Genomic DNA, 26576 nt, shown 5'->3' with positions numbered 1-26576 from the left:
GTTGTAATCAGAAAATAATAGAGCCCTCAGCTGTCTGCAAGATTACAACAGAAGGCTTGAACCTATATACCCTACATTACCCTTAGTTTTCCCAAATAAGAGATCGTTCTATTCAGCTGTTCCAAGTTCCAACACAAAATCATCACCTAACCATCATGACGATGGGGTCCGCAGCAAGGGTTTTCACAGTTTGCACTATGATGGGCTGAATGGCCTTGCTCATCTGTTATTTATTATGTGGCATTTTATAAACATTCAGCTGTTAATTTTGTGAGAGTGATGTGTCAGCTGTTGCACTGCTAGCAGCAGACTTGCTCTGAGGCGGAATGCTGGTGGCTCAAGTCCAACGCCAGAGAACTAAGCACGAAATCCAGGCTAATGCAAGGCTGTGTGTCTTTCAGATGGGATAACAAGCTGAGTTCTTGCCTGCCCCCTCAGCTGGATGTATTTCAAAACAAAAAGGGCGAGGAATTCGTCAACAAATATTGCTCAAATATAATTATCTGGGCATTGACACATGGTTATTGGTAAGGACTTTCTGCATATAAATTGTTCTGTACATTTCAACAGTGATATACTTTGTAACTCTCATTTATCTTCTGCATTAGCTATGAAGAGCTTTTGGATGTGAAAGGTACTGTCTAATTCAGGTTTTTTTCTTTTCAAGTACACATCCTTCTTTCTTCTTCATCTTTTATCTTTACGTTTGTGGAGAGCTTACTGATGTATATTTTTATCTGGCTAAAATATGAGGTGGAGTCTGGGCTGCAAATGTTTTCAAGGAAGGTGATTTGAAGTATAATACGCCTTTCTTCACTGAAACGCTGGTCGCCAATTAGTGCTCCACCTAGTGGTCAGCAGAAAACCTTCAGACAGAGCCAGTGAATTAAAGTAAGTGCTCTAGTGTTAATTTGTAGGGTAAAAGATTATTGCCCAGAGTCACCCTGATTAGCAGCACTTGGCATGTAATATTACTATGAATGTGAGGACAAAGTCCCACCAGCTGCTACTGCTGTAGACCATGTTTAGTACTACCTAGCAAGGATGATTTTCTTGGCATTGATTTGTACTATTTTTAATCAAATAACAGTTACACAAACTTCATTCAGAAGATAGCCTTTATCAGAGAATATCCAGAATATTCACTTGCAGCTAAGTAAGATGCATTGAATTTTTTTATTACTAGCCAAAGTTCTATCAGTACTTCACATCTGAATTCCAGTGAATATTTTTGGTCTGTTTATTTATGGAAGGATATCAATGCACCCAAAATAGTCAAGGGAATTTTTATCAAAGTTTAAAGTAAGTTTATTACCAAAGTACATATATGTCACCATATACTACCCAGAGATTTATTTTCTTGTGGGCAAGCTCAATAAATCCATAATAGAAAATAACCATAATAGAATCGATGAAGGACCACACCAACTTGTGTGTTCCACCAGTGTGCAAAAGACAACCAACTGTGCAAATACAAAAATAAATAAATAAGCAATAAATATTGGGAACATGAAATGACATCTCCTTGACAGTGAGTCCATTGTTTGTGGGAACATTTCAGTGATGGGGCAGTTGAAGTTGAGAGAAGTTATTCCCTTTGGTTCAAGACTCTGATGATTGAGGGGTAATAACGGCTTCTGAACTTGATGGTGTGAGTTCTGAGGCTCCTGTATTGCCTTCCTGATGGCAGCAGCTGCAAGAAGAGTGCATGGCCTCAGTGGTGGGGGAATCCTGGTGAGAGATGCTGTGACAATGCTTTATGTAAATGTGCTTAATGGTGGGAGGGTTTTACCCATGATGGATTGGACCATATCCACTACTTTTTGTGGGGTTTTCCATTCAAGGGCATTGCTGTTTCCATACTAGGCAGTGATTCAACCAGTCTATATACTCTCCACTACGTTCCTATAGAAGTTTGTCAAAGTTTCAGATGTCATGCCAGATCTTTGCAAACTTCTAAGGAAGAAGAGGCACTGGCATGCTTTCTTTGTAATTGCATTTTCATACTGACCCAGAACAGGTCCTCTGAAATAATAAAACCAAGGAATTCAAAGTTGCTGACCCTCTCCACCTCAGATCCTCTGCTGAGGACTGGCTCATGGACATCTCATTCCCTCATCCTGAAATCAATAATCAGCTCCTTGGTCTTGCTGACATATAGTACAAGATTGTTGTTGTGACAACATTCAGCCAGATTTTCAATCTCCTTACTATATGCTGATTTGTTACCACTTTTGATTTGGCCAGCTAAAACTGAATATGACATTAGAGCTGTGCTTAACTACAAGGTAAGCAATGTTCCCTTTAACTTGTAATGACCAGTGTGCACAAAAATCTTGTGCTGTGCAATTTCTTGCCCAGTGATAATAACATGTGCAGACTGAATTTTATATAGCAAGGTATTCATTTTAATAACTAGCAAAACACTGTCAATAAGAACTTCGATCTCCTCTGGGTTTGATCGTTTTTGCTCTAGTTCATCTGCACTCTCATAAAACACACGTATCAGGCCAGTAATGGGCAATGAAGGATTTTCTTGCCAGAGCTTTTCCATGTGTGATTTGCTTGCTGAATGGCACTTCAAAAAGTCAAATTTCTAAATATTAGTTCACTTCTTCCCACTTGCAAATTCTCCAGCAACTTTTGTATCACAATACACACAGGTAGTACCATTTCCTGTGTTGTCCATAAATATTTCTTGTAGCTGCATGTTCCTGATCTCATGAGCTTTCAGTGTAGCAATTTCTACTGTTTCATTAAGCTATTCCACTTTTACTAAACTAGCAGTCATTTGTGCTTCGTGCCCTTTGTTTCTTTGGAATTCAACATAGAAAATCAATAACTTCTTCAATGAATACAGTTTAAATAAGCCAGTTCTAACATCTGCAGATAAATTATCATAAACTCCACGTTGTCAACATCGTCCGTATCAGAAACTGGAAAAGGAAATTTGAAAGTGTACACTCGTGAAATGTACTTAACATGCCATTGAAGTAGAGGGTGTCAACCTTTCATGCGCATTTCCTTTTACAGTAGTAGCAAAAGATGCATGCATGTGCATGCGTGCACATCTTAGAGGGAATGTTGGTCATAAGTTTAAAGTGAATAGTGCAGGGAGCTAAGCACACAGTTTTGTGGTACACCTGTGCTGATGGAGATTGTGGAGATGTTGTTTCCAATCCAAAGGATCTAATTGCACAAAGATCTATTGGAGCCAACACCTTGAAAATTATTGATTAGTTCTGAGTGTATGATGGGATTGAATGTTGAGCTGCAGTTTAATGAAGGGCTGTCCAGATGTCCTAGATTTGAGTGTAGAGCCAATGAGATAGCATCTTAGCATCTGCTGTGGATCAATTGCACTGGTAGGTGAATTGGAGCGGATCTAAATCGCTTCCCTGGCAAGAGTTGATATGTTTCATCACCATTGTTTCAAAACACTATCACTGTGGATATAAGTGCTACTGGATGATTGTCAGTCAGGCAGGTTACTACATTATTCATAGACACTGATATAAGTGAAATTTGCTTGAAACAGATGGGTACCTCAAACTGCCAAAGCGAGAGATTAAAGATCTCAGTGAACACTCCAGCCAGTTGAGCAGAGCAGGTCTTTAGTACTTGGCCAGGAATCCCACCTGGTCCAGATGTTTTTCATGGGTTCACCCTCCTGAAGGCAGTTCAGAACAGCTTCAGAGTTTGAAATCACAGAATCATCAGGGGCTGTGGGAGCTTGTGTTGGTTCCTTCATGTTTTGATGGTCAACGTGAGCATAGAAGTCATTAAGCTCATCTGGAGGCAAAGCCCTGTTGTTGCCTACGTCACTTGTTTAAATTTTATTAGAGGTGATAACATACAAGCTTTGCTACAATTGTTGAGCATCCTTCATTGATTCAAGTTTAGTCCAGAGTTGCCACTTCACCCATGATATATCTTTCCAGAGATTGTACCAGGGCCTCTTGGAATTTTCATGGTCACCAGACTTGAATGCCTCAGAAAGACTCTGAATGATTTTGTGGGGACACACTCATCTACAACTATTTTAATAAAGCCTGTGACAACCATGGTGTATTCATACAGATCCACAGACTTATACTTGGAATGAGCAGATACTCCCTTGAGGAAATGTTTAACAGGCCAGGCTTGTTCCAGCTGGAGATTAGAAGAGTGAGAGGGGACTTCACTGAAATATCTAAAGTCCTGAGGGGTCTGACAGTAGAAAGGTACTTCCTCATATGTGATAATGAATACCAAAGGCTTAGATGGCTTTTGTGTTTTATATCTGAGGCTTTGAAACTCTCTTTGGAACTCTCTTCCCCACAGGACAGTGGAAGCAGGATCTTTTACTATGTTTAAAGCAGCGAACAATGGAAACTGATAAACAAGGGAATGTGAAATGAGGGACAGAATGACTTACTGTGCCTATTTGCATGTTTGTATGGACTTCTTTCACATAATAGACTCACAGAGAGATACAGCAGAGAAAATGGGCTTTTGGCCCACCAAGTCTGCATGAACTATCGAGAACTGATTTTTACACTGATCTTACCAGTACCTGTTTTATTCTCTCCACATTTTGACAAGTCCTCCCCAGATTCACCTGTCCACCTGGGGCAATTTAGAATGGTGAACTAACCTACCCACCTGCAGTTTTTTTGCAATGTTGGAAGAAACTATATTATCAGGTGGAAACCCAGTCACAGAGAGAATGTGTAATTTCCACACAGTCAGCAGTGGACAGGCTTGCACCAAGTGCAGGGGCTGTGACCTACTTACTGCCGTTACACCGCTGGCATTTAGGGTAGCAATGAAGGTGCTCCTTCTCAGGGCTTCCTTCATTGTGTCAGTAGCTTCCACTCAGTTTTCACTGCTGTCAGCCATACAAGTCTCGGGTGGAGCCTCAGGAACATCATCACACTCAGATGTAGAAGGGTTCTTCATTGCTGTTTCAGTAACAACTTTATTTTACCAGTGTGGGTTGTTAGCCCTGAGCTGAACCCTTGAACCTGAAGGACCAATGGGCCACTCTTAGTCTGGCCTCTGCCCTTTGACCTGCTTGGCTTGACTGACCCTACCAAGAGCCAAAGCATAAAGGCCTGACTCCAGCCAACATAGCTCTCCAGGTTACTGAGGCACGCAAACCTCTGAGGCTGCAAACGAGACTCCAGGATGGTATGTTGCCTCCTTGGTGCAAGGGTCAAGGATGTCTCTGAGCAGCTGCAGGACATTCTGGAATGGAAGGGTGAATAGCCAGTGGTCGTGGTGCACATAGGTACCAACGATATAGGTAAAAAATGGGATGAGGTCCTACAAGGTGAATTTAGGGAGTTAGGAGATAAACTAAAAAGTAGGACCACAAAGGTAATAATCTCTGGATTACTACCAGCGCCACGTGCGAGTCAGAGTAGAAATAGGAGGATATTTCAGATGAATACGTGGCTTGAAAAATGGTGCAAGAGGGAGGGATTCAAATTTCTGGGGCATTGGAACCGGTTCTGAGGGAGGTAGGACCGGTATAAACAGGACGGTCTGCACCTGGGCTGGACTGGGACCATTGTCCTAGGGGGAGCGTTTGCTACTGCTGTTCAGGAGGCTTTAAACTAATGTGGCAGGGGGATGGGAACAAGTGCAGAGAGACAGAGGGGTGTAAAATGAGGGTAGAAGCAAGAAGTAGGAAGGTGAAAAGTAAAAGTGGCAGGCAGGCAAATCCAGGGCAAAAAGCAAAAAGAGTCACTTTTCAACATAATTGTATAAGGGCTAAGAGTGTTGTAAAAACAAGCCTGAAGGCTTTGTGTGTCAATGCGAGGAGCATTCATAACAAGGTGGATGAATTGAATGTGCAGATAGTTATTAATGAATATGATATAGTTGGGATCACAGAGACATGGCTCCAGGCTGACCAAGGATGGGAGCTCAACATCCAGGGATATTCAATATTCAGGAGGAATAGACAGGTATGAAAAGGAGGTGGGGTAGCATTGCTGGTTAGAGAGGAGATTAACGCAATAGAAAGGAAGGACATTAGCCTGGAGGATGTGGAATCGATATGGGTAGAGCTGCATAACACTAAGGGGCAGAAAACGCTGGTGGGAGTTGTGTACAGGCCAACTAACAGTAGTAGTGAGGTTGGGGATGGCATTAAACAGGAAATTAGAAATGCGTGCAATAAAGGAACAGCAGTTATAATGGATGACTTCAATCTACATATAGATTGGGTGAACCAAATTGGTAAGGGTGCTGAGGAAGAGGATTTCTTGGAATGTATGCAGGATGGTTTTCTGAATCAACATGTCGAGGAATCAACTAGAGAGCAGGCCATTCTAGATTGGGTATTGAGCAATGAGGAAGGGTTAGTTAGCAATCTTGTCATGCGAGGCCCCTTGGGTAAGAGTGACAATAATATGGTGGAATTCTCCATTAAGATGGAGAGTGACATAGTTAATTCAGAAACAAAGGTTCTGAACTTAAAGAAGGGTAACTTTGAAGGTATGAGACGTGAATTAGCTAAGATAGACTGGCAACTTAAAGGGTTGACGGTGGATATGCAATGGCAAGCATTTAAAAATTGCATGGATGAACTACAACAATTGTTCATCCCAGTTTGGCAAAAGAATAAACCAGGGAAGGTAGTGCACCCGTGGCTGACAAGGGAAATTAGGGATAGTATCAAGTCCAAAGAAGAAACATATAAATTAGCAAGAAAAAGCGGCACACCTGAGGACTGGGAGAAATTCAGAGACCAGCAGAGGAGGACAAAGGGCTTAACTAGGAAAGGGAAAAAAGATTATGAGAGAAAGCTGGCAGGGAACATAAAAACTGACTGTAAAAGCTTTTATAGATACGTGAAAAGAAAAGGATTGGTCAAGACAAATGTAGGTCCTTTACAGTCAGAAACAGGTGAATTGATCATAGGGAACAAAGACATGGCAGACCAATTGAATAACTACTTTGGTTCTGTCTTCACTAAGGAGGACATAAATAATCTTCCGGAAATAGTAAGGGACCGAGGGTCTAGTGAGATGGAGGAACTGAGGGAAATACATGTTAGTAGGGAAGTGGTGTTAGGTAAATTGAAGGGATTAAAGACAGATAAATTCCCAGGGCCAGATGGTCTGCATCCCAGAGTGCTTAAGGAAGTAGCCCAAGAAATAGTGGATGCATTAGTGATAATTTTTCAAAACTCCTTAGATTCTGGATTAGTTCCTGAGAATTGGAGGGTGGCTAATGTAACCCCCCTTTTTAAAAAAGGAGGGAGAGTGAAACCAGGGAACTATAGACCGGTTAGTCTGACATTGGTGCTGGGGAAAATGCTAGAGTTGGTTATCAAAGATGTGATAACAACACATTTGGAAAGAGGTGAAATCATCGGACAAAGTCAGCATGGATTTGTGAAAGGAAAATCATGTCTGATGAATCTTATAGAATGTTTTGAAGATGTAACTAGTAGAGTAGATAGGGGAGAGCCAGTGGATGTGGTATATTTAGATTTTCAAAAGGCTTCTGACAAGGTCCCACACAGGAGATTAGTGTGCAAACTTAAAGCACATGGTATTGGGGGTATGGTATTGATGTGGATAGAGAATTGGTTGGCAGACAGGAAGCAAAGAGTGGGAGTAAACGGGACCTTTTCAGAATGGCAGGCAGTGACTAGTGGGGTACCGCAATGCTCAGTGCTGGGACCCCAGTTGTTTACAATATATATTAATGACTTAAATGAGAGAATTAAATGCAGCATCTCCAAGTTTGCAGATGACACGAAGCTGGGCGGCGGTGTTAGCTGTGAGGAGGATGCTAAGAGGATGCAGGGTGACTTGGATAGTTTAGGTGAGTGGGCAAATTCATGGCAGATGCAATTTAATGTGGATAAATGTGAGGTTATCCACTTTGGTTGCAAGAACAGGAAAATAGATTATTATCTGAACGGTGGCTGATTAGGAAAAGGGGAGATGCAACGAGACCTGGGTGTCATTGTACACCAGTCATTAAAGGTGGGCATGAAGGTACAGCAGGCTGTGAAAAAGGCAAATGGTATGTTGGCATTCATAGCAAAAGGATTTAAGTACAGGAGCAGGGAGGTTCTACTGCAGTTGTATAAGGCCTTGGTGAGACTGCACCTAGAATATTGTGTGCAGTTTTGGTCCCTTAATCTGAGGAAAGGCATTCTTGCCATAGAGGGAGTACAGAGAAGGTTCACCAGGTTGATTCCTGGGATGGCAGGACTTTCATATGAGGAAAGACTGGATTGACTAGGCTTATACTCACTGGAATTTAGAAGATTGAGGGGGGATCTTATTGAAACATATAAAATTCTAAAGGGATTGGACAGGCTAGATGCAGGAAGATTGTTGCCAATGTTGGGGAAGTCCAGAACAAGGGGGTCACAGTTTAAGGATAAAGGGGAAGCCTTTTAGGACCGAGATGAGGAAAAACGTCTTCACACAGAGAGTGGTGAATCTGTGGAATTCTCTGCCACAGGAAACAGTTGAGGCTGGTTCATTGGCTATATTTAAGAGGAAGTTAGATATGGCCCTTGTGGCTAAAGGGATCAGGGGGTATGGAGAGAAAGCAGGTACATGGTTCTGAGTTGGATGATCAGCCATGATCATACTGAATGGCGGTGCAGGCTCAAAGGGCCGAATGGCCTACTCCTGCACCTATTTTCTATGTTTCTATGTTTCTATGTTAAACCATGACAAGGTTGTGGTCAACTTGGAGGAGGAACTGTGAGGTGGCAAATCAACTAGCTGTGCCACAGAACCACTCCATGAGATGACATTGAGTTAAATGTCCTTTGCTGATTCAACTGAACTGGCTTCTTAGGGCAGGTGGCTGTTAATTAGGATCAGATTTAGCTCCTGATAAAGTCCTTGAAGGTGAATATGCTGGACTGATAAATGTACATTGACTGAATAAAGTCTCCTCTTGTGTCTGTGACCTTGTCTTGTGATTTCTCTGCAATCCACTAATTCCACTAAACTAACAAAGGCTTCCTTATACTGCTTCACTCATCTCAAACATGATGAGCAGAGGTTTTATTCTCAGCTGTTAATTGACCTCTTATTGCTACCACAAATACTTTAGCTGCTGCTCAGTTGCCAGTTGACTCCAGATTTAAAAAGGGTCTGTTCAAATGTAAACAATAGTTGCAAATATCATTCAGGCCTCTTGAGTGAAAGCAGGTTATACAGGACTGACTAAAGAGGAGCAGGAGTCGGAGCACACATTTTTAACACTTTCACTCAAGACAAACTAAGGGTAAAGGGAGTATGCACTTGTAAAGTGAAGGGAAGAAATTAAATGAAGTTTTAGCTTATTTAAGATGATTTTCCTATGATGAATTCTTCACATTTGTTAGATTTTGGCACACAAATAGATTTGGTAATAAAATCACATGATTTGAGTAGCCAAAAACAATCTGTATTGACATATGATTAAAAACTGTAGTGTCAGAAGGAAGTAGGCAGATTAAAACTAGCCGGCTAGCAGATGTCAGCTTGTATCACTTTTGTTTCTTTTACTTCTCTGCTAGGGCGGAACGGTAGCTTAACAGTTAGCATTATGCTTTACAGTGCCAATTATCAGAAGGTCAGCCTCCAATTCCCACCGCAGCCTGCAAGGAGACTGTAAGCTCTCCTCATTCCCATGTGGGTTCCTTCTGCATGTTCTGGTTTTGGCCTACATTCCAAAGACTCACAGGTTAGCGTTAGTAAGCTGAGGGCATGCTATGTTGGTGCCAGACACATCCTTGGACTATGTTGGACAAAAAAAACCGCATTTCACTATATGTTTTGATGTTACATGTGACAAATATAGTTAAATTTTCTGGTTAATCTTCCAATGACCTGTAAAGTGAAGTATTCTATCTTCTGCTACTTAAATGTATGGATATAATTCTGTGTCACACAAATCATTAAGGGCAAGAAATAATGGGCGTTTCAACATTACTTATGCATCATTAGACTGGTGCAGTTATTTGATTCACAAAATCTAATTTTATTTTACACAAGAACAAATTATAATAACTAAAATTCAATCAATAGTTTGATGCTATCAGGGCACAATATTTATGAATTGGTCTCTCTCTCTCTCTCCCTCAATGCTGCCAGAGTTCTGGGTTTTGGGCAAGGTTTAACTTACGTGGTTTGTGGATCGGATTCTGTAGTTCATGTTACGATGTGTTTCTGCTTTCTGGTTACTCCTTTTTATTGTTATTTTGGGTGATTTTCAATCAGGGCGACCTGCTGATCTGAATGAATATGCCTGGACTCTTTCAATTGTTTCATTTTATATTCTGCGTTTTTCAGGTTGTTGCCATTTGCCCCATTTGTTTTTATTGCTCAAGGGAGGTTGATGTTTTACTTTAAACAGGTTCCATGGTTTTCTTTGTTTTGTGGTTGTCTGTGGGGAAGACGAACCTCAGGGTTGTATACTGCATGCATACTTTGATAATTAATGTACTTTGAATCTTTGATCACAGAACAGTAACAAAGCCAAGTGTCACAGCCTATGTTGAAGTCACACACTTTCCTTTGAACAAATTAACAGCTCAATAACAATTCTGAGTTCATTTCTAGTTCTTTGCTCAAGAAAGAATATAATACTCATATTATTGTTTGAAAACAGGCTTACAAGCTGAGGTCCCAACCACCAGGATTATGAACATCGGATGAAATGAAGGAGAATTCCCCACTAGTGCCAACAGTTGCAAGCCCTGCACTGAAAATGAGGCTAGCAGATTTAACTTTAAAATAGATTCACGGAATCAGAGAGCACAGAAGGATGTATGTACAGTTTATTTTCTTCCTTTTCCACCTATGATCTTTGAAGAAAATATCCAATTATTCCCATTCCTCCACTGTTTACACAGCTCTGAAATATGTTCAAGTGCATATCGAAATCCATATAAAGCTTACCATTTAACCTGCTGATGGTTCTCGTTCATAGAACATAGAAAATCTACAGCCATAACAATCCATACATTATATACTGATGCAGCTTTTTAATATAAGTATGATTTATCCATTAAGAAAGAATTATCACCATTCTGTGATCATGCTTGCTACTGATTTTGCAAACTTTTCCAAAATCATATCTTCCTCAGGTATTAGGGACTATCCAATTTTCTTTCTGTCATTTTCTGATACTAAGTCACTGCTCGTTTGTGCACAATGGTATACAGTATGTGCTGTGAAATGAGATTCATATCTAAAAATGCATAGGTCTGGAAGAGAGCACTTACAGCCAGTGTTACTGGCTTTCTGCTTCCCCATCTGCTCTTAACATACATCTGACAGAACAACATAGCACAAATTCAGACCCTTTGGCCCACAATGAATTTGGATTGCATTTGGATCTCATACTTCATAGCTTTCAATTTGATTTGCAAAAGCAGAATGGGATTTCATTGTTAATCTCCCAAGAAAGCTAAATCAGGGACAAGGTCTTGTAATCAAACCAACAGTAACTAATCAAATCTCTGAAGTGTTTCATGGACTCACAGGCTTGGTTTATGCGCTTTCAAAAGGTGATAGATAGATAGATAGATAGATACTTTATTCATCCCCATGGGGAAATTCAACTTTTTTTCCAATGTCCCATACACTTGTTGTAGCAAAACTAATTACATACAATACTTAACTCAGTAAAAAATATGATATGCATCTAAATCACTATCTCAAAAAGCATTAATAATAGCTTTTAAAAAGTTCTTAAGTCCTGGCGGTAGAATTGTAAAGCCTAATGGCATTGGGGAGTATTGACCTCTTCATCCTGTCTGAGGAGCATTGCATCGATAGTAACCTGTTGCTGAAACTGCTTCTCTGTCTCTGGATGGTGCTATGTAGAGGATGTTCAGAGTTATCCATAATTGACCGTAGCCTACTCAGCGCCCTTTGCTCAGCTACCAATGTTAAACTCTCGAGTACTTTGCCCACGACAGAGCCCGCCTTCCTTACCAGCTTATTAAGACGTGAGGCGTCCCTCTTCTTAATGCTTCCTCCCCAACACGCCACCACAAAGAAGAGGGCGCTCTCCACAACTGACCTATAGAACATGTTCAGCATCTCACTACAGACATTGAATGACGCCAACCTTCTTAGGAAGTACAGTCGACTCTGTGCCTTCCTGCACAAGGCATCTGTGTTGGCAGTCCAGTCTAGCTTCTCGTCTAACTGTACTCCCAGATACTTGTAGGTCTTAACCTGCTCCACACATTCTCCATTAATGATCACTGGCTCCATATGAGGCCTAGATCTCCTAAAGTCCACCACCATCTCCTTGGTCTTGGTGATATTGAGACGCAGGTAGTTTGAGTTGCACCATATCACAAAGTCCTGTATCAGCTTCCTATACTCCTCCTCCTGTCCATTCCTGACACACCCCACTATGGCCGTGTCATCAGCGAACTTCTGCACATGGCAGGACTCCGAGTTATATTGGAAGTCTGATGTGTACAGGGTGAACAGGACCGGAGAGAGTATGGTTCCCTGGGATGGTATCCTCGGGAACTTGAAAGCTTAAAGCGTGATTGGATTAAAATATTAAGAGGTTTGTTGGGATATCTCAGCAAGGAAATATTTCCAATAATCTAAGATGAGGGAGCATGATCCAAAAAAAAAGGGTAATGGTTTGAAAACCACTTTTGCAATTATTTTAACTCAGTAATTAAATTAAAATCTATCATTTATAGTTTTTTGAATACAAGATTTATAATGTATATGAAGAAAAAAACAGATATGTATTTGGAGTTAGGTCTCAAGTCATTGCTGGAGGGAATTCAGAGGAACAGGACTGACCAACATTTGAATAGACAGAGTCTACTTAGGAGGAGTAAGCATGACTTTGTCATATTTAGTGACATATTTGATGAATCTTTTAGAGTTTTTTGAAGAAGTAACCAGAAAGCTAGATGAGGGTAAGGCAGTGTATATTGTTTATTTGGACTTGAGCAAGGCCTTGGACAAGTCCCTCTAAGTAGGCTGGTCTGGAAGGTTAGATCCCATGGAATCCAGGGCAAGATAGTCAGATGGATTCAAAATTGGCTGAGAGGAAGGAAGCAAGGGTTGGTGGTTAAAGTTTGTTTCTCAGAATGGAAGGGCTGGGCCAGTGACAAGTGCAGGGTAATGTGATTAAGTTGAGATTCACTATAAGAGGCTGGTTTGATGTGATTATGTAATTACATAAAGTACTTTTACTGGACTTTGTGTTCAGCTTTTTGGAGTTCAGTAAATAGGTTACCACGTTTTTTCTCTTAAATATAAAATTCTTCACATTGTTTTATTTGCGAAAAACTACATTGGTGACCTCGATGCTCTAGGACAATTCCAGAGTTATTGAACATGTCAGCCAACACAATTGCTTTGAATCTGCTGAAGTTTTAGGAGTAAAATGCCAATGCTTGGTTTGTACAAGCTGAGGCTCAATTCACACAGTGAGGAACCACCACATACCACACTAAGTTCTACTATGTGGTAGTGTTGCTCAGAAACTCCATGGCTGCGAGAGTGGTGAGTCTACTAGATCACCCGCCTGAACATGATAAATATCAACCGTGGAAAACTCACCCTTTTATGGGCTTTTGAACCTCCGGAGTCTGAGCGCGCCGAACAGTTGCTTTCTTTGCCCAGCCTTGGTGATGCTAAGCAAATGGACCTCTCCGGCAAAATCACCATCCTTTTTTTATTTTTAAAGAGCACTTCATGCAGCAAAAGCCTGATCAAGTTTGCACAGCCCCCAGTGATGCACCCATGAAAGACTATAGGGAGCTTGCTAAAATGGCTGATAATCTACACAGCCAGGCGGTGATGCATAATTCCTCCTCTTTTCCGTGCCTCAATAAGCCTAGTAAGCAAGGCCTCTAACATAAGCATGCGAAGCAGGCTACTAGTTAATGCTGCGGAACAGATGATGCTGGGTCTGTGTTTTTACCACGTTCGCTTTGGTACGAACGCTAGGAAGTGTCAACCACCTTGCAATTTTGACAGTACAGCAGATGGCTGACATTAGGTTTGGGGGAGATGGGATTTCTCTCCTGTGCGATGTCTCAACCAGTCACACTCGCCACGTAGTGCCCGCAAACTGCAAGCAAACTGTTTTTAACTCCATACATGGCATCTCCCGTCCGGGCCAGAAAGCCTCACAGAAACTGGTTGCATTAAAGATTGTGTGTCATGGCCTTTGAAAGGACGTGTGTGGTTCGACTGCAGCCTGTGTGGACTGCCAGCGGGCAAAAATTAACCATCATAATGAGGCACCACTGGCACCTTTTGAAATCCCTGAGCAATGGTTTGACCATGTCAATGTGAGCCTTGTTGGTTCTTTTCCCCCATATCGCAGTTTCTCACACTTCCTTACCATGGTGGACCTTACCACTAGGTGGCCAGAAGTCATCCCTCTAGCATCAATGATAGCCACAGACGTGCATTTATCAGCACCTGGGTTGCTTGGCATCCCATCTGATGTCTTCTCTGACCAGGGTGGCCAACTCGTATCAGACCTCCGGTCTGTAATGGCCCAGAAACTCGGCGTTAAGTTACATCACACCACGACGAATCATATGCAGTCCAATGGCCACCACTTCTTAAAGGCTGCTCTGAGGATTTCCCTGATGAATGAGTGTTGGCATGATCATCGCCCATGGGCCTGCTGGCTCTGAAAGAGGACCTGCTGTCACCCACGGCTGAGTTGGTATACGGGCAGCTGTTACAAGTGCTAGATGATTTTATTCCTGACACCATGATCACCTGTCGGCCTCTCTACAGTATTCCACCCTCCTCAGTAAATTCAATTCCTTTGCACCTATTCCTACCTCCCATTATGGTGTACAGCACTCTTGGGTTCCCGTTGATCTACAGTCTGCCTCATTTGTTTTAGTCTGCCATGATGCACACCTACATCCCCTTAGGTCCTCTAACGATGGCCTGTTCCGTGCTTTGGAATGGAGAGAAAATACGCTGTTTTATTTGCAAAACCCTACACTAGTGGAGTGCCTCAGGAGTCAGTGTTGGGAGCCTTGCTATTCATTATTTATATAAATGATTTGAAGGCTTGATCGGTAATTTTGTAGATGACATGCAACCAGGAGGCGTTGTTGATAGTGAAGAAAGTTAGTGCAGATTACAAGGGAATGTTCAACACTTAGGGAAGAGGGACAATGAGGAGCAAATAGATTTCAATACAGGTAAGTGTGAGATAATGCATTTTAGAAAGTCAAGCCCTTATACTATGACCGACAGGGAGTGTAATGACAGAAAGGGACTAGGAGTTTAAGTATATAGTTAATTGAAAGTGGTGTCACAGTTTGACAGGGTGATGAAAAAGAAATTTAGAATACTGGTATACATCAATCGGAGTAATAAGTATATGAATTGGAACATTGCGTTGCAGTTGTTAAGTTGTTGGTGAGGCCGCACTTGGAGTACTTTGGTCACCCTGTTATAAGAAAGATGTGGTTAAGTTGGAAAGGGTGCAGAAAAAACATTAAAATGCACCAGAAATTTATCCTTTTCAGACAGAGGGTGGTGAGTATATGGAATGAACTGCCAAGAAAAGTGGTTGAGACAGATACTATAGTACCTTTAAAAAAACTTGGATAGGTACATAGAGAGGCAGGGCCTAGAAGGTTATGAACCGTACACAGGAAATTGGGGCTAGCTGGGTGGGAATCATGTTCAGCATGGACTTGTTGGGTTGAAGAGCCCATGTCCATGCTGTATTGTTGTATAACCCTGCTGCTCCAGAACTTCATCTCACTGGTCTCTTGAGAGGCAGCATTACAAGCTGAAATGGTATTATCCCAAGTGTGGAAAATTTAACCAAAAAAGGGACTCTAACTGTGGTGAATGAAGATTGTGTCAGACCGAATTTGTAGTCATAATAGGGAATATTGAATTTGTAGCTAATATTGTGTTGAGCACATCCAAGAAGGGTCAATGCCTGTTTCAAAATGTGCTAGAGGCAGAATCATCTCTTCCTTGACAGTTAGGCTCCTTGCACATAATGAACATGCCCTGCTCCCCACATTGCTGTGGAAGAAGAGTTCGACATTATCAAGCTAATAATCCAGTGTGATTGAAGTAAAATATCTCACACACACACACACACACACACACACACACACACACACACACACACACACACACACACACACACACACACACACACACACACACACACACACACACACACACACACACACACACACACACACACACACACCAATTCCTACTGAGAAATACCAATACAGTTGCCTTTTGACATTTTGAGACAGTATAACATTAGGAAACTAAAACCCTGAAGATCCAGAATTACTGTCATCAAAAACAGTATGCGGGCACACAATTTTATTACATCTTAATAAAAGAATTGAGATGATGCAGAAAATATGGAATTTAAAACATTCAGTTGAATGGAAAATTGTATAGAAATATGGCATTCATCTAAATTAAGGCCGTGACAAGTGAAAGCTACTTCATTCTGTCATGCATAGGAAATGCAGCAAAGTTTCCCGGAGTTATTTACTTTAAGGTCTAAAATACTTTCTGAGAATTTGCTCTTCTGACCCTTGTAAATTCTGGCCCACAATATTAGCTCTGATGACAAAATTTAATCATGTTTACTTACTTTTAATGAATGAATTTCTGTCTCCATATATTTTATTCTTTCAATAGACACTCCTCTATTCAGAGACTCCAAATCCTTTTTTTTGGCATACATATTACATTCTCCTGACTCTGCTGCTGATAAGTATTACATTTCACTTTATTATATACCATTCTTGTATGGCTCAGGCTGAGCACTAGTCATAGCATATTTGAATACAATAATTGTAAAAACCACATCTGTTTTGACATATTCATTATAAATCCCAGGATGCATTTGTTTGGAATACAATTGTAACCGGTTAATTGGAACAATGGAAATAAAGAAAAACCATTTCCATTCTATTTAGCTGAAGCAATAGTAGGAACAGTAAAGTTGTGGGAACACTTTGCAAAGTTGACCTCAGGAGGTGGAAGGTACAAGGTTCAATGACCAATACTGGAGAAGCAGGTGTATTAACTATTCTTTGTTTATCCTTAATTTTCTGCTTTGTTTGGTTTTTATCATGTTCCAACATAGAACATAGAAATTTACAGCACATTACAGGCCCTTCAGCCCACAAGGGTGTGCTGACCATGTAACTAGAGATGGTCTAGTATTTCCCCAATGCATAGCCCTTTATTTTTCTAAGCTCCATGTACTGATCTAAGAGGCTCTTAAAATACCCTATTGTATCTGCTTCCACACACCCACCACCCTCTGTCTGAAAATTTACCTGTGACAGCCCCTCGATACCTATTTCCAAACACCTTAAAACTGTGCCCTCTCATGTTAGCCGTTTCAGTCCTGGGAAAAGGTCTCTGGCTATCCACACAATCAATGGCCCTTATACACCTTTATCAGGTCACCTCTCATCCTCTGTTTCTCCAAGGAGAAAAGGCCAAGTCCACTCAACCTATTCTCATAAGGAGCACCATCCAATCCAGGCAATGTCCTTGTAAATCTCCTCTGCACCCTTTCTATAGTTTCCACATTCTTCCTGCAGAGAGGTGACCAGAACGGAGCAGAGTACTCCAAGTGGGGTCTGATCAAAGTCTTATATAGCTGCAACATTACTTCACGGCTCTTGAACTCAGTCCCACGGTTGATGAATGCCACACAGCATACACCTTCTTAACAACACTGTCAACCTGCGCAGCAACTTTGAGTGTCCTATCAACATGGACCTCAAGCTCTCTCAGTTCCTCCACACTGCCAAGAATCTTACCACTTATATTAAATTCTGACTTCATATTGCACCTACTAAATTGAACCAGTTCACACTTATCTGGTTTGTACTCCATCTGCCACTTCTCAGCCCAGTTCTGCATCCTATTGATGTCCCAACGTAACCTCTGACAACCCTTCAGACTATCCACAACCCCCCCCAACCTTTGTGTCATCAGCAAACTTACTAACCCACACTTCTACTTTTTCATCCAGGTCATTTATAAAAATGACCAAGAGGAGGGATCCCAAAACAGCTCCCTGCGGAACGCCACTGGTCACTGACCTCCATGCAGAATACGCACATTCTACAACCACCTTTTGCCTTCTGTGGGCAAGCCAATTCTGGATCCACAAAGCAAGGTCTGGGGTATATCTCATCTGGTCCCGGTGATTTATCTAGCTTAATGTTTTTTCAAAAGCTCCAGCACATCCTCTTTCTTAATGTCTATATGCTCAAGCATTTCAGTCCCTTTAAGTCATCCCCACAATTGCCAAGGTCTTTTTCCCTGGTGAATACTGAAGCAAAGTATTCATTAAATACCTCTGCTACCTCCTCTGACTCCATGCACATGTTTCCACTATTGCACCTGATTGGTCCCATTCTCACATGGCTCATCCTCTTGCTCTTCACATACTTGTAGAATGCCTTGGAGTTTTCCTTAATCCTACTTGCCAAGGCCTTCTCATGGCCCCTTCTGGCTCTCCTAATTTCATTCTTAAGCTTCTTCCTAGCGGTAACAGTAACTAGCTCTAACAGTACCTAGTTTCTTGAACCTTTCATAAGCTTTTCTTTTCTTCTTAACTAGATTTTCTACATATTTTGTACACCATGGTTCTTTAACTCTACCATCCTTTCCCTGCTTCAATGGAACATACCTATTCAGAACTCCATGCAAATTCCTTGAACATTTGCCACATTTCTGCCATGCATTTCCTTGAGAACATCTGCTGCCAATTTATGCTCCCAAGTTCCTGCCTAATAGCATCATATTTCCCCCATCCCATTTAAATGTTTTCCTAAATTGTCTGTTCCTATCCCTGTCCAACACTATGTTGAAGGAGATAGAATTCCAAAAGATAAATAGAGTTCACTACCTCCAAAATGCTCTCCCACCAAGAGATCTGACACCTGACGAGGTTCATTTCTAATACCAAATCAAGTACAATCTCGCCTCTAGATGGCTTATCTACATATTGCATCAGGAAACCTTCCTGAACACACCTAACAAACTCCACCCTATCTAAACCCCTTGCACTAAAAGATGCCAATCAATATTAGGAAAGTTAAAATCCCCCATCACAACAACCCTATTATTATTGCACCATTCCAGAATCTGCCTCCCACTCTGTTATCCATTACACAAGATATCCCACTCTGTTCACATTGATGACAAAGAAGTCAGCTGGTGGCTTTGGAGAACTTTGGGTGGATTTATCTTGTGAATTAATCAAAACTAACAGATTTCTAAACTACAGCCTTTGGAGATGAAGGCTGAAAAGTAACGTGGGCAGGAGCTTCTACCATTTCAATTACAAACATTAGGCCATATATCTGAGGACCTTAGCAAAGCTGTGGTAAAGCAAAAGACTGTCAGAACAAACTGGAGCATGTACAATATCTAGAACTAAAACTGAGATCCTTTTGTGTTCTCTGAGGTATATGAGTAAGATTCCAGTAGTTATTTACCAAAAAGTACAGCATATGCACTGAATCTACTCTCTAGCAATACAATTTTGAGAATTTTTGCTGAAAAGAAGTGGGGTAGTAGAACATGCCAGGCATTACCTCCACTTCTGTGGCTGTCCCTTAAAGTCCTCAATCCCCTAATCTTTCAAAAATGATGCTACTTCTTTTTAAAGTACCTTAATGTTGTCATATCCACACTCTCCATTTAGAGGTTTCTAGAGATTCACCACCTTTTGGAAGAAGAAGTTCCTTTGCTGGCCATTCATTACAACAGACTCTTAATCTCCTTGGAGTTAAAGGACCGCAGTGCAGAAGAGCCACCAAGAACATTCTGGAGGCTGCTGAAAAGACCTCGCGGTGGCTGTGGACCCGGAGGGGGGTTCTGTGGATTAGTGCAGTACTTGGACAAAAGTCGTGGGATGATCACCCCCGGCTGGGTCGCCCGGGCGAGAGTGTCTGATGATTAAAGACCCAAAACATCCTACGACCTTGGGTTCATCACTGAAGACATGCCCAAGTAGCACCAGAAATTGTATTATACAACTAGGCATCTCAGTTTCAAACTTCTACCTTAATCTAGAAACTAGGCACCCTTGTTGGAGTTTTTCCAATTGTGAAATTACTTTGATATTTACCTTATAGTGTAATGACAGTGTGCAAAGGAGGATAGGCAGGTGACAGAGAAGAGGAGCGCCCAGACTGAAGATGTAGGGGAGAAGGAAGAGAAAGATAATAAAGTTGTTTGCACCGTTAGGGATAAGCAGAGAGTAAGAGGTGGAGAGATTCTTAAATGCATCTATTTTAATGCTAGGAGCATTGTAAGAAAGGTTGATGAGCTTAGAGCATGGATTGATACCTGGAAATACGATGTTGAGCTATTAGTGAAACATGGTTCCAGGAGGGGTGTGATTGGCAACTAAATATTCCTGGATTTTGTTGCTTCAGGTGTGATAGAATCGGAGGGGCAAGAGGAGGAGGTGTTGCATTGCTTGTCAGAGAAAATATTACAGTGGTGCTTTGGCAGGATAGATTAGCTGGCTCGTCTAGGGAGACTATTTGGGTAGAATTGAGGAATGGGAAAGGTGTAGTAATACTTATAGACATGTATTATAGACCACCTAATGGGGAGTGAGAATTGGAGGAGTAAATTTGTAAGGAGATAGCAGATATTTGTAGTAAGCACAAGGTTGTGATTGTGGGAGATTTTAATTTTCCACACATAGACTGGGAAGCACATACTGTAAAAGGGCTGGATGGTTTGGAGTTTGTAAAATGTGTGCAGGATAGTTTTTTGCAGCAGTACATAGAGGTACCAACTAGAGAAGGGGTGGTGTTGGATCTCCTGTTAGGGAATGACATAGGTCAGGTGACAGAGGTATGTGTTGGGGAGCACTTCAGGTCCAGTGATCACAATGCCATTAGTTTCAATATAATTATGGAGAATGATAGGACTGGACCCAGGGTTGAGATGTTTGATTGGAGAAAGGCTAACTTTGAGGAGATGCGAAAGGATTTAGAAGGAGTGGATTGGGACAATTTGTTTTATGGGAAGGATGTAATAGAGAAATAGAGGTCATTTAAAGGTGAAAATTTGAGGGTGCAGAATCATTATGTTCCTGTTAGGTTGAAAGGAAAGGTTAACAGTTTGAGAGAGACATGGTTTTCAAGGGATATTGGAAAAAGAGAGATCTACAATAAATATAGGAAGCATGGAGTAAATGAGATGCTTGAGGAATATAAAGAATATAAAAAGAATCTTAAGAAAGAAATTAGAAAAGCTAAAAGAAGATATGAGGTTGCTTTGGCAAGTAAGGTGAAAATAAATCCAATGGGTTTCTACAGTTATATTAATAGCAAAAGGATAGTGAGAGATAAAATTGGTCCCTTAGAGAATCAGAGTGGACAGCTATGTGTGGAGCCAAAAGAGATGGGGGAGATTTTGAACAATTTCTTTTCTTCAGTATTCACTAAGGAGAAGGATATTGAATTGTGTAATGTAAGGGAAAAAAGTAGGGTAGTTATGGAAACTATGATGATTAAAGAAGAGGAAGTACTGGCGCTTTTAAAGAATATAAAAGTGGATAAATCTCCGGCTGGGTCCTGACAGGATATTCCGTAGGACCTTGAAGGAAGTTAGTGTAGAAATAGCAGGGGCTTTGACAGAAATATTTCAAATGTCATTAGAAATGGGGTTGGTGCTGGAGGACTGACGTATTGCTCATGCGGTTCCGTTGTTTAAAAAGGGTTCTAAGAGTAAACCTAGCAATTATAGGCCTGTAAGTTTGACGTCAGTGGTGAGTAAATTAATGGAAAGTATTCTTAGAGATGGTATATATAATTATCTGGATAGACAGGGTCTCATTAGGAACAGTCAACATGGATTTGTGCGTGGAAGGTCATGTTTGACAAATCTTATTGAATTTTTTGAAGAGGTTACTAGGAAAGTTGATGAGGGTAAAGCAGTGGATGTTGTCTATATGGACTTCAGTAAGGCCTTTGACAAGGTTCCACACGGATGGTTAGTTAGAAAGGTTCAATCGTTAGGTATTAATATTAACAAAGTAAAATGGATTCAACAGTGGCTGGATAGGAGATGCCAGAGAGTAGTGGTGGATAACTGTTTGTCAGGTTGGAGGCAGGTGACTAGTGGTGTGCCTCAGGGATCTGTACTGGGTCCAATGTTGTTTGTCATATACTTTAATGATTTGGATGATGGGGCGGTAAATTGGATTAGTAAGTACGCAGATGTTACTAAGATAGGTGGCGTTGTGGATAATGAAGTAGGTTTTCAAAGCTTGCAGAGAGATTTAGGCCAGTTTGAAGAGTGGGCTGAAAGATGGCAGATGGAGTTTAATGCTGATAAGTATGAGGTGCTACATTTTGGTAGGACTAATCAAAATAGAACATACATGGTAAATGGTAGGGCATTGAGGAATGCAGTAAAACAGAGTGATCTAGGAATAATGGTGCATAGTTCCCTAAAGGTGGAATCTCATGTGGATAGGGTGGTGAAGAAAGCTTTTGGTATGTTGGCCTTTATAAATCAGAGCATTGAGTATAGGAGTTGGGATGTAATGTTAAAATTGTACATGGCATTGGTGAAGCCAAATTTGGAGTATTGTGTCCAGTTCTGGTCACCGAATTATAGGAAAGATGTTAACAAAATAGAGAGGGTACAAAGGAGATTTACTAGAATGTTACTTGGGTTTCAGCACCTAAGTTACAGAGAAAGGTTGAATAAGTTAGGTCTTTATTCTTTGGAGCATAGAAGGTTGACGGGGGACTTGATAGAGGTATTTAAAATTATGAGGAGGATAGATAGAGTTGACGTGGATAGGCTTTTTCCATTGAGAGTAGGGGAGATTCAAACAAGAGGACATGAGTTGAGAGTTAAGGGGCAAAAGTTTAGGAGTAACACGAGGAGGAACTTCTTTACTCAGAGAGTGGTAGCTTTGTGGAACGAGCTTCCAGTAGAAATGGTAGAGGCAGGTTCGATTTTGTCATTTGAAAAAACATTGGATAGGTATATGGACAGGAAAGAAATGGAGAGCTATGGGCTGAGTGCAGGTCGGTGGGACTAGGTGCGAGTAAGCGTTTGGCATGGACTAGAGGGGCTGAGATGGCCTGTTTCTGTGCTGTAATTGTTATATGGTTATATGCTTATACAATGCACCTTTAGGATCCTGAGTATGTTTCAATAACACCACTCCTCTTTTGTCTAAATTTCATGGAATGTACATCTTAGGAAATCAAAGAAATGAGGTCGTAGTAGAGAACTGATGACAGTAAACTTACAAGAAGTTTTACCTACCGATTGTCTTTTGTTTTCAACTTCAGCTGTTACTATACCACTCATGGTTGTATGGTAGCCCATTTTCTTTCCTATATGTATGACTACATTTTTCACTTTTCTTCCATAAATTTGTCCTTTCCAGTTACTGTTGAATAAGTGTAATAATGTGGAGTCACAGTTGACAGATTACTGTCTGTGGTTAAGAACTTCATTGAAGTGAATAGCTATATAAACTTTTAAATATAAATCGTTACATTTATCACAGAACTGAATAGTTCAAAGTAAGGACTAAGATTTGAGAGTTGTTTAGAAATCTGAAGTACCAGTTGAGAATTAGAGGATAAAATCCAGAAACAAGCAGATGGTTATAATGAGTCGATCTGGAGGATGAAGTCAACTGATGTATGAGATAGCAAAGTTGTTAACTGATTGTTAATACAATCAATTAACTGAAAATAAGCGAGCTATAATCAGAATACAGACATGGCACAATGTAACTTTTCCATTAGAAGTGTAATGCGATTTAAATTTGGTAGCACAAGATATGTTTTGGAATGCTGAGGTCACACATGGGAATTCTTTGAATGCAGAGATATTTATCTTAATTGTTGCTCTCCACATTCTGGTGTATTTCAAGCAATATGAAAGCGATAATAGTTAGATTCTCAGAGTTCTACAATTGTGGTCAAATGGCTGATTTATTTAAGAAAACTGAACATGGGAATTTTGTACACAATAGAAAGCGGGACATTTTCAATCCAGTGGTATCTCACAGTAACAAATGCAGCTATGTATGATTGAAAGTGCTTGAGAAAATTTATAACTTACTGATTTAAGCAATTATGTGAGATAATTAGCTTTTTTTTCCCAGAAATGTTGATGCTTAGCAGAATTTCAATGATGAAAGTCGGGATAATAAATACCAGAAATACTTAACTTGTGACTAAATTGTCACAGTATTCAAGTGACTTCACTGCTTGCAAATTATGTGATGAAGTCATTTTTTGTTTTTGACACCAGACTTTGATTTCATCTCTGCTTTAATTATATTGCTAAGCATCAGTTTAGACACTACTCAGATGTTGCAGGGAATTTGCACAGGGTTTAAACAACTTGATCCATTCAGTGAGTGCAATGTCCTATGTTGGCCTGAGCTCACTGTTTAGGTGGCCATTCCAGTATCAAAAAGACCCTGGCATACTGGGTGAGCTAAAGGACCCCAACTTGCAGTCTGAGATTTCACAGCTGAGTCGGGATAGTCACCACATTTTAACTAGGTTGCTGGGTCATCAGCATAATCAATCTGGGGCGGGCAGAGATTTGTTTCAAGGGGATTCAAAGGAGCATCCCCATTCCTTGATTATCCTTTTACTTTGGCATTTCTGGTCTAAAAGAGCAACTGGGCTTCCATTTATATCACAGGGATACAGTAGTACATATATGTCAAACTCAAGGCCCGCGGGCCAAATCCGGCCTGCGGTGGAATTATCTTTGGCCCGCGAGATAATATCTAATTACTATTAAAGCTGGCCCCAGTAATCGAAGCGCCTATGGCGTATGATATGGCTAATGCTGTGTTTATTCAGGTACCAGGTTTTCAGGGTTTTTAGTGTTTATTCGGCAGTCTTGCTCGGCAGTCTTCTTCATAAGAAACGGAATTTGTAAAGTGAAACACTTTGTAGTTATAGCAGAGACTGAGACACATGAGAGCAGGCTGAAAAAACGGAGGCAACGAAAGCTGCGTTCGCACGCGTCCGACTGATCCGGTCCGCATGAAGCTGCATTTTGCTCAATCCGGCCCATGACCTAAAATGAGTCTGACACCCCTGCTTACAACAGTGTTAGACAACATCTTTTTAAATGTAGTTATCAGAATTACAGTGTTAATATATGGTACTTATTAGAATTAATATTTGGAAAAGTATCTTCAAAGGGCAGTGGCATCCATCACAAAGGACCCTCACCTTCTGGAACATGCCCTCCTCTCATTCCTGCCATCAGGGAGGAGGTATCGGAGACTGAAAATCCACACTCACTGCTTTGAGAGCAGTTTCTTCCCCTTCATTAGATTTCTAAATGGTGCATGAACACAACTTCAACCTTGTACTGTTGCATTATTTATCTATTTATTTATGCAATTTATAGTAATTTTTTGCCTTGCACTGTTCAACTGCCACAAAACAGGAAATTTCACAATATATGTCAATGATAATAAATGATTATGATTATGATTCTGAAAAAGGTAGTAAAAAGCAATTCCTGGTGTGTTGTCCTCTCAAGCTAATTTTCTCCAGCGACCTTCCGTTCCCTACTCCAGCTTCCTCCCCACTCTTTCCACCTCCTCTCCTTAGTTTCCAAATAAGGGATGTATTTCTTGGATAAAAATCATCAATACTTTTAATTTATCTACCCATTTCCATCCCCTGTTTCCATCCAAGGGGTCAGTGTGGACATAATGGAGGACTACAAATACCTGGGGATACCAATGGACAATAAACTGGACTAGTCAAAGAACACTGAGGCTGTCTACAAGAAGGGTCAGAGCCATCTCTATTTCCTGAGGAGACCGAGGTCCATTAACATCTCCCGGACGATGCTGAGGATGTTCTACGAGGCTGTGGTGGCCAGTGCTATCATGTTTGCTGTTGTGTGTTGGGGCAGCAGACTGAGGGTAGCAGACACCAACAGAATCAACAAACTCATTGGTAAGGCTAGTGATGTTGTGGGGGTGGAACTGGACTCTCTGACGGTGGTGTCTGAAAAGAGGATGCTGTTCAAGTTGCATGCCATCTTGGACAATGACTCCCATCCACTCCATAATGTACTGGTTAGGCACAGGAGTGCATTCAGCCAGAGACTCATTCCACCGAGATGTAACACTGAGCATCATAGGAAGTCATTCCTACCTGTGGCCATCAAACTTCACAACTCCTCCCTCGAAGTGTCAAACACCCTGAGCCAATAGGCTGGTCCTGGACTTATTTCCACTTGGCATGATTAACTTATTATTATTTAATTATTTATGGTTTTATATTGCTATATTTCTTCACTATTCTTGGTTGGTGCGGCTGTAACGAAACCCAATTTCCCTCGGGATCAATAAAGTATGTCTGTCTGTCTGTCTGTCATTTTGTCAGCTATATATTCATCCTGACAGCTGCTGATCTGAAAATGCAACGATCCTAACACAAATAATATAACTGCAAATTATGCAAAGTCAGAACATAATCCTTGGTGAGTTATGTATAAGACTGATTTTTATGGTCTGGGGCAAGCATGCCTTAGAAC

The 26576-nt window shown here is 41.0% G+C and overlaps 1 long non-coding RNA gene across 1 annotated transcript in view; it reads left to right on the top strand.

The window, feature by feature from the left end:
• The first annotated feature begins 364 nt into the window (after positions 1–364).
• LOC140729991 (uncharacterized) overlaps positions 365–26576 on the top strand; it is a 39387-nt gene continuing 13175 nt past the window's right edge. Inside the window, exons 1-3 of the long non-coding RNA XR_012099462.1 lie at positions 365–527; positions 10624–10781; positions 18022–18168. This is a non-coding gene — a long non-coding RNA (uncharacterized lncRNA). The remainder of the gene's footprint in view (positions 528–10623; positions 10782–18021; positions 18169–26576) is intronic.

This window comes from Hemitrygon akajei, chromosome 7 (genome assembly GCF_048418815.1).
Source record: "Hemitrygon akajei chromosome 7, sHemAka1.3, whole genome shotgun sequence".
Taxonomy (NCBI): domain Eukaryota; kingdom Metazoa; phylum Chordata; class Chondrichthyes; order Myliobatiformes; family Dasyatidae; genus Hemitrygon; species Hemitrygon akajei.
This window is presented reverse-complemented; position numbering and strand designations above follow the sequence as displayed.